At 45.9% G+C, this 12,342-nt stretch overlaps 1 protein-coding gene across 2 annotated transcripts in view; it reads right to left on the minus strand.

Moving 5' to 3' along the window:
- FIRRM (FIGNL1 interacting regulator of recombination and mitosis) overlaps nt 1-12,342 on the minus strand; it is a 3,285,109-nt gene that overhangs the window by 825,840 nt on the left and 2,446,927 nt on the right. The gene's annotated exons all lie outside the window — the stretch shown is intronic.

The raw sequence follows: 12,342 nt of genomic DNA on the forward strand, positions 1-12,342 counted from the left end.
TACCTCGCTCGTCGAGCAGTATGCAAAATGCAGGATGTCCAGGGTGTCCGGTCCAACGTCTCTCGTGTCTGCCACGGGTCTCAGCTTTGCTGTGGATGTGCGTCGGAGTTAGAGAAGTCTGAGAGTGCAGTTCCTGTGTCGCGGAGTCTTCGGGTTCAGGCGGAAGCGTCGACAAAGCAGACCAGCAAGTTAATGGTGGTGCCTGTTTGCACAGGGTGGTCACTCCTTGACCACAAGGGAGAGATCTTCCATCTTCTAGTCAGAATAGAATGTCGAAGGTCCAAGAGTTCTGTATCAAAGTTTCTTTCCAGGATAATCTAAAGTCCTGGGGACACAGCTCCTATACTTATACTAAGCTAAGGGGCTGGATTACCTGCCTAGGTCCCTCCTATGGGTGGACCTGAGAAGGGGGTGGTTACACCCCTTTCCCTTTGTCCAGGTTCGCGCCAGGGTTGGGGCTGGAGTGCCCCAGCAACTGGTTTGAACCGGGCTATGCATGGAGCACCTTGTGTGCCCCAGGCAATGTCTAGATGCATTCACTGAATGCAGCCCTCCCTGCCCCAATACACATAACCCCTGTCTGGGGAGGTGCTGGCACCTCCCTGGGCAGGAAACCTATTGTACAGGCCACCCTTGCTGGAGTTTCCCCCAGCACCAGGTGGTCAGACTTGTGTCTATGGCAGCAGCATCCATTTTGTGATGCTGAGGCTCTGTTTAACTTTAAACGGGGAAAGCAGTAACATACATGTTTTTTCCCTCTAGAAGGGTGGAATGCTACCCCCGCTGCCAGAATTGGCGGGGGGTAGTATTCCAAAGTGTTTGACACCTTACACGACATGTTTGGATAAAGCCAAACAAAGTTAGCATTAACCACGAGGATTATAATGCACTTAAGAGTATATGGTATGGCTATATCATAGAACAGCTATAAGGAGAAGGTTCCGAAAGCTGCAGAGGGCCTCAGCTCATGCTAGGGCACCCTCTCAAATAAAACCAAGCACTCTGCCTCCAGGATTGTCGAGGCCTACCATAGGAGTGACTTATAGGTGTATATGTGTCTGTATGTAAAGGTAGATATAGGTATACTATAGCTAAGTGAGGGGTGATTACACCATCTTACCCAAGCTGAGTGATCAGCCTGTGGTGTCAGTTTAGAGGGCCAGCCAGGGGTGGCATAATACATGCTGCAGCCCCTGGTAGGCCTTGGCTGCACCTATGCCCTGGGTACCTATGGTACACTATACAGGGACTCAAAATGGTGACACAATACTCAATCAGGTATGTACCTAAAGTAGATGGTATCAATTTAGAGAGAGAACAGCTGGGTTGTGGGTCTGATTAGAAGGCCCACAGCCACATTAAAGTCGAAAAACCAGATAATCACAGCAAAAAGTGGGGGTGGCCATAGGAAGCAGACCCTACTCTCCTATATATAACAGCAGCCAATTGCGGATGTACAGAAGTACTTACCATAGTCAAGTTAAGGAGAAAGCACAGTGACTGGAGTACTGATTAGCCGGAACCCAGGAAAACTAGTCAAAGAATATACTGACACAACAAAAAGTGGGGGTAACCATGGGAGCAGAGCCTACTTTCCTACACTGCCCTAAAATGCTGACTCTATATCCTCAGGCCCCGATATATAATTGAGATAGCAATTTGATATCCACCTATGTTTTCAGATTGTCCCTTATACTGTATATTGACCTCGTCAATTACTCTTCCACGGCCATTGATGTGTGTAATAAGTAGCTACTATACGTACTCGCATATCGTCATGACTGATTTATTATTTGGTTCACTCTATTCTAACATCTATGTACTATTCTAACATCTATGTACTAAGTTTTATGTATCAAACTCTAGGTGAACTTGTTTTGTTGTGTATTTTAAAACAATAAAAAACTTTTTTGATCAATCAAGGTTTCTACTTTGTGGGGTACACCCAAAACTGGTTGCGCTTCTGTCCCCAAAGTACCCACTGTTTAGCAGCTGGACATAATCCATATGGAGAAGAAGTGGCAGTGCCCAACCCACAGTACACAGTGTTAAAAATTCAGAGTAGGCACCTTCTGGGATCCATTCAGAAGTGATGGAGGCCCAGCCTGGAACTGGTGAGCTAGCAACGTATAAAGGTAGAGTGAATTGGTGCAGGAATCCAATGGTAAGAGTAATAGCACCGCCTAAGAAAGTCTCACTGAGGCACTTCAATACACGGGTCAATGGTTCTACCCAGAGTGGCAGCAATAAGTAACACAGTAGTTGTCATAACTCTGGGACAAAAAAATCTGGACCTAATTTGAGAGAACAGAGCAACCAAGTCCCTACCTGGCTCTAAAATCCTGAAATGGGGAAAAGGTCACAGGAAGATGGCCTTAACCTCTTTGACATTGACCTTGACGCCTGGCTGGACACCTGGTTAGAAAAAGTTTGGAGGAACTTGGGCATTGGTGCGGGAGGAGCAGTTAACCAAAGACGTAGGTGCGAAGGGAGGGGCAGGGAGAACTTGTGGGCAGGCAAAGAGGGTGTTGCGTGTTTATCTAGGTTCCTGATCGATACTGTGACCTTATGCCCCTATTCGGCTATAAATCCCTTTATTCCCTATATCGGCATAACCGTTCAAGTGCGATTTTCTGAAAAGTCATCTCTGGCCTCACACGAACAGAGCCACATTCCAGCATAGTTCCCTCTGCCACTTCCTTTGCGACCAATTAGTGCAATGACAGAGCAGTAGTCACTATCTGATATTCCTAGATAACACTCCGAGTTCTTCAACAAGATAAAAACTTAGCAAACCTGGAAATCCCCGCTTGCTATGTTTTGATTAGTAATGGAACTCTAATGAGCAACTGATAACTATCACTTCCTAGTGACATCTTTAATTGACGTCTTATGTCCAGCAAACTTGCGTCAAACCCGGCACCTGTCAGGTATAAATATTACCAACGTTGCCTTAAGCAATTGCCTGTTGCCTGTTGTACGAGCTACTGAAGCCAGCTGCCTGCATGCCCCTGTGTTGGTAAATCTAGCACTCTGTCGCTGCAGCCTGCTATCCTGTGGTGGTGAAGCTGCTGATACCATTATCGCCGCCAAAGCGCGAACTATGGTGCAGTACGCTTAAGGAGCTGAACAGCCGTCCCTCTGCGAAGACATCCAGCAGATTCCAGCTGCCCGCGGACGCTGTGCCCCCTCCTTCCTCGACACGCTGAAGAGCAGCCGCTGCCTTTCTCGTGCAGAGAAATCCAGACCCGGCGCTTCCGGTTTACCCTCGCGGGTGACTGGGATATCAAGAGAGACCCCTGAAGGAGATACCAATCCTCCATCATTCTATTCTGAGGTATGGTGTTGACTAAACCCTTAGACGAGAATTCTTGAAACAAACCTTGGCAAAACCAACTTAACTTAAAGCTACTTACTTGCTCCCCTTCTCACGTGTTAGGCTTAGGTCAGGCACACTGGGGTAGGCTTAGTTAGAAGCACCAGTTGAGTATGTTAGCCTAATGTATATATGACTGTATATATGTTTTATTACTTTTAAACCATTGTATGGCTAAGAAACCATATCAATGCTTTTACAGTTCTATTTCGCAATACTTATCTTACTGTACGTACTTTTTGTAATAACAATTATTGCAATTGTGGCAATACATTTCTCTTGTACGAGAAGAAAGACTGTTCAATAAATGTTAACCCTTTATTGATACACGCCCGTCTCTCTATTCTCTACATCTCGTGAAAGTAAACTGCACTAGACTGACTGAGTGAAATACATGTCTATTGTTTCACACGACCCTAGAGATCGACTCTTGATCTGAGGAGCAAAGTTGTCATGTTGCACGGTTGTTGGAAAACTGAATCCCTTCTTGGCTGTGCCAAGGAAGCTGATCACTTCCTGTGAGAAGGTGGCCTGATATGCAGTGGTCACTATTCTAGTGAACACTATGTATCAGTCCAGAAACCCTTATTGATGATTGGTTGTAAGTCAACCTTATAGACCAGCTATCCTAGTAGCGTGGATACGAGCAGTCTAGGGCTAAAGACTCGAGAGGGCGTGTTAAGCCAGCTGTTATACCACATATACCCCTTGAACACCAAGTGAAAGGACACCACACAAGTGTTATGAAAATAAACAGTTATTTATTAAAGATCACAACAGCCCTGTACTCTTTATGAGGACAGGGTACTAAGCACAAACCAAAACTCTTTCAAAAATACTTAAGTTAGCACAGTATATACAAATGCCCGAGGGGCACGGAAAACCATATACTAGAAAAGTGGAATGCAAAATTACTAGCAGGTAAGTACAGTACTAATAGGCTTTGGAATCGCTAGGACTTGACTATAGAATCGTTAGATTACTTCTAGGAGACCCAGGGGACTCGGGTGCAGTGTGTGCACTCTCACGCGAGATGCGGGACAAAGTCTATGGTAGCTAGAAATTGCAAAGTTAGTGTTCTCGGGCGAACCCGACCTGGTAGGGAGAAAACGAAAGTAGATTCTGACCCTTGGATAGTGAGGCTATGCTGGGGCACCGAAATGCCGAAGTTACCTAGCCCAGGGGCTGCAGCTGCATAGGACTCAAAAGACGTCGGGAATCCTCGTTGACGGACCAGGAGCCTGGAAGAAAGAAGTTGCTGGCAGGCGACCAGTGAAGAAAGTTCGGTGGATCCAAGCCTGGATCGATGGAAGATGACACCTGAAAGCAGAGGGGACCAAGTTCGAGACTACTAGCCAGTAGTCAGTGGGCACCAGGAGGGCACCGGATGGTAGCCACCTCGACAAGGCGTGTGGGTGACGCTGGGCTCGGAGATCTCACGGACCAGGAGGCGTTGTCGGCGACCAGGAAGGAGGATCGAGCTGTCCCACGAAGATAGAAGCTGTCGGCGTCGCTGGACCCAGGATTGGGCAACAAAGCCTTGGCAAATTCAAGCCCACGCGGTGGACCTAAAATGGCGTCTGGAGTGGACCAGGAGGGTCCGGGGTGCCTCTCTTCAAGAAGGAAGCAAGGGCCAGTCTGGAGCAACCAGACCAGCAGCAGTGATGTCGTCGGGCGTCGTTCAGAAGGCCACAAGCCAGCCGGCTAGTAGCCAAACAACGCGGTGCACAGCAAACAGCAGAAGGGCCCCACGCAGATCGTGGAGAAGCAGGGAGGCTGACCTTGGGTGCTGGAGCTGCGCAGGGTCGGGGCTTCTCGGACCCCAAAGCACTCACCCGTGGAGGACACGGTGGGCTTGCAGTAAAGATGTCGTGCAGTCTTGGCGATCGTCGGTCCCTCGAGGTCTCGTCGCACTCACGGTTCTCAGCTTGGCTGTAGAGGTGAGTAGAGGTCAGAGGTGCCAGGGAAGCCGGGTCTCGTCGAGCTGGGTCGTTGGATTCGTGATGAAGGACTTGCAGCAGACCGCAGTGTTCTTTAGGATGGTGCCCGCTTGATGCAGGGTGACTACTCCTTAGCCACAAGGGAGAATCTTGAAGAAGAAATCTTGAAGTCCTTTCGAAGAAAGTCGTGTCTTGATTCCAAAGATGATCTAATTTGAACAGGGGGCCCGCTCCCATCTTTATACTAAAAAAGGGGGCTGACCCGGTGACTAGGTCCTGCCTATGGGTGGGACTAGGTGGGGGGTGGTTACACCCCTCTGCCATGCCGGACTTCCCCAGGCCAGGGGCTGGTGTGCCCCTGGAACTGGTTCAGACCGGCCTATGCGTAGTGAGCACCGGGGTGCCACTCAGCAGTCACCTTCCTGTAAAGCCCTGCCTACCCAGGATACACAAAACCATGTCTAGGACGGTGCTAGCACCGCCCCTGACAGGAAACCCTTTGTCCAGGCTCCCCTCGCTGGAAGGACTCCCAGCTGCAGGGGGTCAGACTCGTGTCTGTGGTGGCAGCATCCATTTTGTGGAGCTGAGGCTTCAGTTAACTTTAACCGGGGTTCACAGTTACATACATGTCGTGTCCCTCTAGAAGGGTGGAATGCTAACCCCGTCGCCAGAATTGGCGAGGGGTTAGTATTCCAATTCGTATGACACCTTACTCGACATGTTTTGATAAAGCAATACCAAAGTTAGCATTTAACCGCGAGGATTATAATGCACTTAAGAGTATATGGTATGCGATATCATGGAACAGCTATTTGGACTTGGTTCCGCAAGCTGCAGACAGGCTCAGCTCATGCCAGAGCACCATCTCACACGATTCCAAGCACTCTGCCTTCAGGATTGTCAAGGCCTGCCATAGGAGTGACTGATAGGAATCTGTGTGTCCATTTTAGGGTTAGGTATAGGTATACTACACCTACAGCAAAGGGTGATTACACGACTTTGCCCCAGCTGTCATGCAGCCAGTTGTGTCAAATTTAGGAGGCCCGCCAGGGGTGGCATAATACATGCTGCAGCCCCTGGCAGCCCTGGGTACACCCATGCCTGAGTTACAGGGTCTGATAGGGTGGCCCAGTACCAATTGGAAATGTACCTAGGGTACATGGAATCCATTTTTAAGAGAGAGCAGTAGGCCTGGGGTCCTGATTGGCAGGGTCCCAGGTCGACTATGTCAAAAACCAGCTAAAACACAGGGCAAAAAGTTGGGGGCAACCATAGTCAGGATGTACCTTCCTACACTTCCTATGCAGAGAAGAAAGTTTCCAGTGACCTCTGAGCTAGTTGGTAACACAACCCAATTAAGTTTAGCATAGTCAGTGGAGGCCTGGAATATAAGCAGTTCCAAGTCGATACTACTGTTTATGTTATTCCAATGCGCAGGGCCTAGTGGGAAACTAGGAACTACACTACATGGCGCCCAAACGTTTGGTAAGGCGATAAACTAACGCAAGACTTTTAGAGTAACTCAGTCGTGCATATTTCACACCCCTTTCTCCCGTAAATACTCCAATAGACGTCTGGAGTGGGTGAAAGGTTAAAATCCGCCCGACCTTAGTAGGAAGAGATTCCTATGTAAAGCTCTGGTTTATTCAACGTTGAAGGATACAGTGTTCCAAAATATTGTGCACCTAATCTTTGTCTCCTTGGAGACCTACTCTGCAAACCTTGCATTTTTACAATGCCAGGAGAAAATAACGGAACCAATGGGGCCGCAGTAGATGCGACTCAGCAAGGTCCCGAATACACAGACCCGGATGCTATTATCATCCCGGTCCACTTAAGAAGATCTATAACGTTAAAACTTATAGATAACGGACTGACACCTCTAGGTGGTACGGTCGTCTTCGTGATAGAGGCTCACGAATATCGGCAGACAGAGGTATTCTATTCATGGATAAACTTTCCAGTGGTAAACGCTATAACAAAAGAGTTTCACTATTACAAAATAGAGAAACCTCCGGAAGAGTACGCTCCTTTCGAGGAGATTGAAATTCCACTTAAATTTCAAGAGCACCTGCTCTGGTTTAATGGCGCCCTAAAACACAATGATCACATAACTAGGCTCGGTCCACTAGGTAGACCAGGAGCAACGTGGCCGGTTCTAGCCAGCTACACACCACATCCTGACATTGTAAAAATGTCTAAGGAAGAGCTGTTAGCACAGCTCAAAACATTAATAAAAATACATAGGCAATTAGTCCAATATGTACTGCGGACTGCAACAGTCCAACCAGCTGTTAATACACCACAGCTGACCCCTCATCAAGGGAACACAAATAAAATTACACCACAGAACATACAGTCATGTCTTGGTAAAACACCCGTAAAACGGGAACAAATTCCTTTCTGGTTAGCACAGAAAATCACTCAAATAGAGGCAGTATTTCCTGATAATACCCCTATTGAGAAACACAGAATCTTGACCATCTGCCTTCCTATGGGAATTGCACCACATGTGGAGGACTGCGACACTTGGGGTACAGTCTTTGCTTCCATTTACACAAAAACACACGGTGTTCCGTCTATGACGGTAATACCAGAAGTGCTAAAACAGATTCAAAATGAATTCGGTCCAGAGCCCGCTTTAAATCTAGGTATGAAATTACTGAAAGACTTCAAGCAGGTCACGACTATATTATTAGCCAACATTAAAGGAGAAGCAGCATCTGTGGCGATTCGCCAGAAGTTGAAGGAAACAGATATAAAAGATCCTGTTGAGCTAGCAAAAATCATAGAAAAGTGCTATGAAGAATTAGGTAGAGACAGCTTGGGTGGGAAACCGGTAAAGCCCCAACTGCTCGAAAATCCTGAAAAATTATTTATTAAAAATAATTTAAATACTCCTAAAAAGAGCTGGGATGGAAATAAACAATCCACTCCCAAGGAAAAAGTTTTCCAGTCCAGAGGAAGGTCTCCTCGACGGAGGGAAAGAACTCCGACTCGAGAACGCCAGTCTCCCCAGAGGGAGCCCTCTGAGAAAAGATATAACCTTAGAAATAGGGATAATCTGAAAAAACCTGATAGATATCAAAGTATTGATACACGTCCCTCTCGATCTTCTCCACAGAATTCGGAAAGAAGAGGACGGTCAGACCCAGGAGAGCACACCAAGTCCAAAGACAAGGAACCTGCTCAAAATAAGAAATCTCAATTTCCTAAAAAGAAGGTAGCCAGTATTAGAGTAATCAACCATGCCGAGAATACTGAGGACACAGTTGAAAAACGGGGAGTGGGCATTGACAATGTTGGACAGTGCAGCAGAAATCAGTATAGCGCGCAAGATCTTGATGAGTCATCTGGAGACAGTGGACACGAATGAATACATTCAAGTTGAAACTGCCGACGCCAGACTTAGCGAGCCCCATAAAATATACGAAATAACATTGCGTATAGAGGGTGATAAGACTAGGAAAATTAGGGGTCTATTTTGGGATAAGCTCTCAAAAGGCTATGATATTCTGTTAGCTGAAAAAGATTGGCCGCCAGAGTTTGTCAGGGAGTGCCCTCGTGGCGAAGAAGTGATTATGCCAGCCTTCTCGAATCACATTCCGATTCATAAAAAATACACATATGCAAGGAAATGGGCAGTAGCCCAGGCACCTGCATTGTATAAAAATCATGTAGGATGGGATGAGGATTCACCTCCTCACAAAATCCAATTAAAAAGTGAACCAACTGCCCAACGGCAGTATCCCATAAAGCAAGAAGCTAAAAAACAGGTCAGGGAGATCTTAGATCAACTTGAGTACCAGGGGGTGATTGAAACATGCACCTCTCAAATGAACAATCCTTTGTTTCCTGTCTCCAAGCCAGACAATTCATATCGTCTAGTTTTGGACTACAGACATCTTAATACATGTTGCAAAACTTTTGCAGTACAAAACTCTCATAGTGCAGCCCTAATGAATAATATAGTTAGGAAAAAATATAAAACGACATTAGACATTTCTAATGGTTTCTTTTGTCAAAACATTGCACCAGAAAGCAGATATTTGACCGCTTTCTCTGCATTTGGGTCACAGAAAAAATTCTGTCGACTCCCACAGGGGTTCAAGAACAGCCCAGGACTATTCTCAGCTAGGGTAACAGAGTTACTACAAATCTATGATGATGAAGCATTATCTTACGTAGATGATATTTATCTCACAGACGACGACTTGGATACTCACTTGAAAAGAGTGAACACCATTATACTTGGGTTCGCAGCAGAGGGTTACAAATTCAACTTTAAAAAGTCCCGAATTGCCCATCTGACAGTACTATTTTTAGGGTACGAATTATCAAGTGAAGGGAAAAGCCTAGCGGACAACTTCTTAGAGAAGTGCGCTGTACTCCAAGCTCCAAAAACGCTGAAGAATTTACAATCAATACTAGGTTTTCTGAATTTCGGAAGAACTTACATTCTAAATCACGCAGAGAGGGTTAAACTTCTCTACGAACTAATAAAACCTGATTTTAAACAAATCAATTGGACTCAAAAACACACAGAAATTTTGAGATCACTGCAAACAGACATGTTAGCAAAAACAAAATTAGATACACGTGACAACACGATCGATCTAGTAATCCGAGTCATCCCAGGAAGATGCGGATTCACATACCTAACCTCTAATGAGGGAGAAAAGGTACCAATTTCAATTAAATCTCACTTGTACACACAAGCAGAAAAAGCATTCAGTCACACAGAAAGAACTGTGAACGCAGTGCAAATCGCATTAGCAAATGAAAGAGAACTAGCACACGGCAAAAGGATTAATATCCTCACAGCGGAATCCGCCTTCGAGGCGCTATTCAGCCCAGTAAACCTGCCTACAGTGTCACTGGATCCGAAATGGATACAGTGTATAGATTCTCTAGGAGCGGAAGATGTGAAATACTATTTCGCCCCGCAATTCGAAGAACTGAATGATTTAGAATATGAAGAAGAATATCCTCTGCCAATCGAAATTCTGCCTCTCCCACAATACGCCTGTATAATCTATACAGATAGCTCTGTACAGCATTTCAACGTAGAGAAAAAATCCTACGATGCAGCATGTGCGATCATTAAATGTCGTTGGCTGTGCGGTAAAATAAGACCGAAAGTAACAAAAACAGAATCTGTAAGAAACTGTTCGGTTCAGAGAACTGAAATCAGATCTTTAAAGATGGCGCTCGAAAATGCAGAACGCGAATTCCCGACACTTATAGTGTGCGATTCTCATTTTTGCGTCAACTCTTACAACAATACAACAATAAACTGCAGAGTTGGATCGAAAACGACTACAAAGATGACACAGGTGCCACAATAAAGCATAAATTGCTCTGGAACGAGGTAGCTCTTTTACACAAAGAACTACAAAAGACTCACGTGATTCACGCACAGAGTCTTCAACGTGATGGCGTTCACGTTGCAGGGAATTCATTGGCTAATACAGCCAAAGCGGAAGCAACTAACCCGGCTTCCGTAGCCACAAAAAAGCGTACAGATAAATACATAGACGGGGAAACCATGCTGGCAGTAAAAACGACCGTAAAAGGCGACTGTGCAGCACTACCCGTAAACTATCCACTCAATTATGCATACATAATCGATGCAAACTCCGTTCCTTTTGCTCGCATCCCTGGAGTGGGGGACAGAGTAATTCCAAACAGGAGCAGGAGGGGCTTCCTATTACTGGAAGCACACATGGGGTTGGGTCTGAAACACCAAACAATCAAAGCCTCTCTGAAAGAATTGCAATCAGAGTACTGGTGGCCAGGAATGAGTATAGAAATTCAATGTTTTGCTCAAAATTGTGAAGACTGCAATAGAGATCGCAGTAATGAACAGGCCAGTGTAATTTCAGGATCCCTTCTAGACAGCATAAGGCGGTCTATCTGCGCAATCAAGCGCGTCCCAGTGTACACCATTAAGATGAAAAGCACTTAAAAAATGAGGCCACCAGCGCTCGGCTGACGCTAGAGCGGTTATAAAAGATTTGCGAGTCTTTATCGGCACATACGCAATTACCACGTTCCATTCTGACCAGGGTCCTGCTTTCAGCTCTCGAGCTTATAAGGAGGCCATGGCTAGCATGGGAATTGGGTTGCGGTATTCTTGTCCGTCGCACCCCGAAGGGAATAGTGTGGTAGAAAGAAAAAACCGTGACATAAAGCAATCTATAACAGCGAAGGTATTAGGTTCAGGCGCTGGGTGGGTCAAACATTTAATAAGTGTCCAGACTAGTCTTAACAACATGCCAAGAAATTCTCTAAAAGGTTTCAGCCCATACGAACTATTGTTCGGAATTAGAATGCGAGTTCAGGACCTCGATAGTCAGATGTCAGTGGTACAAGAAAAAACAACGCACTTTGATGTAAAGGATCGTTTGGCTGTTTTACAGGAACTGAATGAAACAAGAAAATCATTAAGCAACATAAAGTTAAAGCAACAGCCAAGTACCACTGACGAGGCACCACCCGCAACAGCCCCAGCAAGGCCTGTCTGGATTCCAAAGATTGGGGATCTAGTCAGAGAAAAGATCGCGGTGAAGAAGGAATTTGGGCCTTCTTACAGAAAAGCAGTACCTGTCTTAGCAGTCACCGGAACAAGATCAGTTGTGCTACCGCCCCTTGCTGGTAAAAAGGAGAACAGAGTCGTGTCTATCGATCTGGTAAAACCACAAGCATGTGGCCTATAATCAACAGTAGGCCCAGTGGACTCCCAAGAAACAACAGAATACCCAAACTTGCAACAATCCAAGAGGTTCAAACTGAAAGACTAATCACATTCGATCAGCCTGCAGTGCACAATGAAGGACTATGCAATAATGCCATGGAACTCGTGCCTCTTGAAACACAGATTGAAACAGTTCGTCAAGAAACAACACCAGTCTACAATGATGTGGCATCAGAAAGTGCTACCGAGAGACAGATTGAAAGAACAATCCCATCAATTGACAGAACTGCCTCTGGTTATTTCAGCAACTTCGACAACTTCTCTGAAGA

Source organism: Lissotriton vulgaris, chromosome 1_1, assembly GCF_964263255.1.
Source record: "Lissotriton vulgaris chromosome 1_1, aLisVul1.2, whole genome shotgun sequence".
NCBI classification, from domain to species: Eukaryota; Metazoa; Chordata; class Amphibia; order Caudata; family Salamandridae; genus Lissotriton; species Lissotriton vulgaris.